The following is a 5775-nucleotide window of genomic DNA, read 5'->3' on the forward strand; positions in this document are numbered from 1 at the left end:
GATGGGGTCTTGCTATGTTGCCCAGGTTGGTCTCAAACTCTTGATCTCAAGTGATGCTCCCATGTCCAGCTCATTATTCCTTTTTTTTTCTTTTTCTTGAGATGGAGTCTCGCTCTGTTGCCCAGGCTAGAGTGCAGTGGCATGGTCTTGGCTCACTACAACCTCTACCTCCCAGATTCCAGCGATTCTCCTGCCTCAGCCTCCTGAGTAGCTGGGATTACAGGTGCCCGCCACCACGTTCAGCATTTTTTTTTTTTTTGGTATTTTCAGTAGAGACGGGGTTTTCCCATGTTGGCCAGGATGGCCTCAAACTCCTGACCTCAGGAGATCCGCCCACCTTGGCCTCTCAAAGTGCTGGGATTATAGGCATGAGCCACTGCGCCTGGCCCATTTTTAAATAGAAGTAATATTCATATAACATAAAGTTAACCACTAACTGTCTTCAAGCCCACGACTCAGTGGCATTCCGTACAACCACGGTGGTGCGCAGCCACTACCTCCGCCTAGCTTCAAAACATTTTCATCATGCTAAAAAGAAACCTTGTTCCCATTAAGCAGTCACTTCCCATTCTCCCTAATCCTCCATCCTCGTCAACCACTAGCAAGCTCCCTGTCTCCGTGGATTTACCTATTCTGGATAGTTCACCTAAATGGAATCACACAGCGAGTGGCCTTTTGTGTCTGGTTTCTTTCGCTTACTGTGATGTATGCGAGGCTCACCCACGTTGTAGCACGGGGTTGGGACTTCCTTTTTTATGTGCTTTCTAATCTTTAAAATGAGGGTGATTAGCTGGGCATGGTGGTTCACACCTGTAATTCCAGTACTTTGGGAGGCTGAGGCGGGAAGGTTGCTTGAGCCCAGGGGTTCAACGCTGTCCCGGGCAATATAGTGAGATCCTTTCTTTACCACAATTAAAAGTCACCCAGGTGTGGTGGTGCATGCCTGTGGTCCCAGATACTTGGGAGGCTGTGGTGGGAGGATTGCTTGACACCAGAAGGTGGAGGCTGCAGTGAGCCACGATTTCACCACTGCACTCTAGCCTAGGCGATAGAGCAAGACTCTGTCTCAAAAGTGAAATAAAAATAAAATAGTGATGAGTAAGCCCAAATGGAGCCAGTGGGAGAGAAGGAAGCTCCTCTCCACAGTGGGCTTCACTAAGGATGGGCTCTCCACGTGGCACCCACCCACGCCTGGAGTGCCCAGCATGGTAAAGGTCAGGTTGAGTTTTACATGAGACCACCATGCCATGCCCATATGGTTAGGAGTAAACTGTCACTGTAACAGCAGGGTCAGTCCTCTCTCCATCTGCTCATCTGAAAAGTAGGAATCACAATAGGACCTGCCTCCTGGAGTCAGCGTGGGACTCACCCGGGAGGATGCATGGAAAAAACTTCCCACGTAGAAAACACTCAGCAAGTGACATGATGAATCTCATCACTCTCCCATGAAGGCGTCCCTTGGAAGCCCCACTGTAGTCAGAAGGACTCTTAACTTGATAAACTCTAAGGGCCAGGGGTTGAGGTCCCATCTCAGGGACATTCATCTTCAGGGCCAGGAATGAAGGTTTCCCTCCCTGGAGTGTGCTGGGTGGTGACTGCCCATGTCTGCTCCATTCTTGTCTTGATTTCAAATATGCCAGCAACAGGTCCTGAGTCAAGGATTCAAGGGCAAGAGTTCATTTGGGAGGCGATCTCAGGTTCGTTTCCTTTCACAAATGTAATATTGAAGATGTGACACAACATACATGTCTGATTATAGAGCATTGGCTAAAGAGATGATGGTATATCCATGGTACAATGGATCGCCACGCAGCCACTAAAATCCAAGCTGTAGAAGGCTCTGTACTGACAGAGTGTAAAGGGAAAAAGCAGATTCTCACATTATTGGCACAGGATGATGTCATTCTTGTTAAAAACAAGGCAAGACAGAGGTCTGAAGTTATATTCACCAAAATAATAGCAGGGGCTATCCTTGGGAAACTGGGTTAAAAAATCACTTTTAGTTTCCTTCTTCACGTGTCTTTGATTTTTCTAATTTTCTATAATGAACATGTCTTGTTTTTATGAGAAGAGAAATATGTTTATTTAAAAACCTCACATATGAAAATTGTTTCAGAACTATATATTTGTAGCTCTTACTATTCTGCAGTGATCTCTTTAGGGTTCTGTATTTTTGTGTGTGTTGGGTTCTGTATTTTTGTGTATGATCATGCCGCTGCACTCCAGCTTGGGTGACAGAGTGAGACCCTGTCACCCAGCTGGAGTGCAGCGGCATGATCATAGCTCACTTCAGCCTTAACCTCTCGGGTTCAAACGATCCTTTATCTCCCCAATGGCTAGAACCATAGGTGCGTGGCACATGCTTGGCTAATTTTTAAATGTTTTGTAGAGATGAAGTTGCCCAGGCTGGTCCCCAACTCCTGGGCACAAGTGATCTTCCCGTCTTGGCCACCCAAAGTGCTGGGATTAATGGTCTGAGTCACCATGCCTGACTGGTTCTGTATTTTTTAATTTAATTTTTTGAATTAAAGTACAGTAGAACCGACTTTCCTTTTGGGTGTAAAGTTGTATGAATTTTAACAGGTAAAAATTTGCATGACCACCACAACAGTCAGGATGAGAGCAGTTCCATCACCTTAAAAAAATTCCTTCATGGGGTCCAGGCGTGGTGGCTCACACCTGTAATTCCAGCACTTTGGGAGGCTGAGGTGGGTGAATCACTTGAAGTCAGGAATTTGAGACCAGCCTGGCCAACATGGTCATCTCTATTAAACCTCATCTCTACTAAAAATACAAAAATTAGCCTGATGTGGTGGCATGCACCTGTAATCCCACCTACTCAGGAGGCTGAGGCAGGAGAATTGCTTGAACCCAGGAGGCACAGGTTGCAGTAAGCCGAGATCACACCATTGCACTCCAGCCTGGGCGACAAAGGGAGACTCCATCTTAAAAAATAAATAAATAAATGAAAGTTGCAAGGAAAAAACAAAGATCAAAACCAAACCAAAACAAAAACCCTCATGCTACCCCTCTGTAGCCACATCCTCCCCTCACTCTGTGCCCCTGCAATGGCTGATCTGTTCTTGTCACTACAGTTTTGCATTTTTGAGAATGTGATGGAAATGGAAACATACAGTAGGTAGCTTTTTGGGACCAGCATCCTTCACTCACTCTAATGCCTTGTAAATGGATTCAAGTTGTTGCTTGCCTCTACAGTTTCCTCCTTTTTGTTCCATGAATGGCTGTACCATGGATGGATGGATGTACCATGAATTATTGATCTGTTGATTTGTTGAAGGACACTTCCGGTTTTTGGAGATGATGAATAGAACCGCTGTGAACATTCATGTATACATTTTTCGTGGACCTAAGTTTTCATTTCTTCAGAGTAAATACCTCACAGTGGGATGGTTGGGTCCTATGACAGGTGTATGTTTCACTTTGAAAGAATCTGCCAAACCGTTTCCGGAGTGGCTGTACCATCGTGCATTTCTGTCTGTAATGAATGAGTTTCCGACCTGCTGCATCCTCATTAGCACTCAGTATTGTCACTGTTCTTTGTAAATCCTGCCGTTCTACCAGGGGTGCAGTGGTGTCTCCAGATGGCTTTCATGTACATTTCCCTGATGGCTAATGGTGTTAAACATATGGGACATTGCCCTTCTTTGCGTTATTTTCTTATTTTTCAATTCTGAGAATTCTCATTCTGGATAAAGTCTTTTGTGGGATATGTGATTTGTAAATATTTTCATACAGTCAGTAGCCTCTCCTTTTAATCTCTTAACAGTGTCTTTTGCAGAGAAGACATTATAATTTTTTTTTTAGACAGAGTCTTACTCTGTTGCCCAGGCTGGGGTGCAATGGCATGATCTCAGCTCACTGCAACCTCCACCTCCTAGGTTTAAACAATTCTCCTGCCTCAGCCTCCCAAGAAGCTGGGATTACAGGCATTTGCCACCACAGCCGGCTAATTTTTGTATTTTTAGTAGAGATCGGGTTTCACCATGTTGGCCAGGCTGGTCTTGAACTCCTGACCTCAAACAATCTGCCCACCTCGGCATCCCAAAATGCTGGGATTACAGGTGTGAGTCACTGCGCCCAGCCACATTATGAATTTCGATGAAATCAACTTCTCAAGTTTCGCCTTCATAGTCTATTCTTTTGGGGTCATGTGTAAGAATTCTGCCTATCCTCGGGATGAATATTTGTTCTCCTATGTTTTTTCTAAAAGTTTGATAGTTTTTTTCTATTTAGATCTATGACCTACTTTGAATTAATTTTTATATAAGGTGTGAGGTTTAGGTCAAGGTTCATTTTTTATTGTTTTTTTTTTTTTTTTCCCAATATGGACATCCAATTGTTCTAAAGCTCTATGTGGGAAAGATTATCCTGTCTCCACAGAATTGCCTTTGCACCTCTATAAAAAATCAATTGGCTACAATTGTGTGGTCTATTTCTGGACTTCCAATTCTGTTCCATTGATTGGTGTAGCCCCTGGCCAATACCACACTGTCTTAGTAACTGCTGTGTACAGCATGTCTTATCATTCAGTAATGAAATTCCTCTCACTTTGTTTTTATTTTTCAAAATTGTATTGGGTATTTCAGTTCTTTTGCCATTTCAGAATAAATTTCAGACTCAGCTTGTTTATATCTTAAAAAAAAACCTGCTGCAATTTTCCTTGGAATTGTATTAAGGTTACAGATCAGTTGCTGCGTCGAGCCCTCCACTCCATACATGAGTATGTATTTCCATTTCTTTAGGTTTTCTTTGCTCACTTTCATCAGGATTTGTGTTTATTTTCAGCACATGAATCCTGTATATACTTTGTTAGATTTATACCTAATATTTTATATTGGGAAGCTGTTATAAATGATATTATTTGACAATGTTTGATTTCCAGTGGTTCATTACTAGCATATAATAAGATTAATTTTTGCAGATTGACCTTGATCCTGCCACTTGCTAAACTCACTTATTAGCTCTGAGATTTTTGAGGGGTAAATTCATTGGAATTTTCTATTCTTATAGTCATTCACCTGAAAACATGAACAGTTTCATTTCTTCCTTTCCAGTCTATATGCCTTTTATTTTTCTTGCCTTACTGAGCTGACTAGAATGTCCTGTATGATGTTAAATAGGAATGGGGAAACGTAGACATCCTTGTCTTGTTCCCAATTTCAGGGGGAAAGTGTCCTCTCTACAGCAGGTGTGATGTTAGCTGCAGTTTGTTTTTTTTTTTTTGTAGATGCTATTTATCAAATTAAGTAAATTCCATTCCTTTCTTATTTCCTGAGAGTTTTTTCATGAATGGATATTGAATTTTGTCAAATGCTTTCTCTGAATCAATTGATATGGTCGTATGGCTTTCTTCTTCAGGCTGTTCATATGGTGAATGACACATTGATTGCTTTTGAAAATCGAGCTAGTCTTACATTCCCAGAAAAAGCCCTGCCTAGTCCTGGCATGGTATTCTTTTTACATGTTTCTGAATTTGATTTTGAGTTGCTAAGATTTTGTTGAGGATTTTTGCATCAATGTTCATCTGAAATATTGATTTGTAGTTTCCACTTATTATATGTCTTTAGTTTTGGTGTCAAAATGAATGAGAAAGCATTCCCTTCTCCTTTATTGAGTAGAATTGACTCTTTTTTCTTTAAACATTTGGTATAATTCGGCAATAATCCATCTTGGCATGAAATCTTCCTTTTTAAAAAGTTTTACAAATTCAATTTTTTTCCTCTATCCTCCCTCCCTCCCTCCCTTCTTTTCCCT

This window comes from Sapajus apella, unplaced genomic scaffold (genome assembly GCF_009761245.1).
Source record: "Sapajus apella isolate SASKATOON/1434 unplaced genomic scaffold, GSC_monkey_1.0 scaffold97, whole genome shotgun sequence".
Classification (NCBI taxonomy): Eukaryota; Metazoa; Chordata; class Mammalia; order Primates; family Cebidae; genus Sapajus; species Sapajus apella.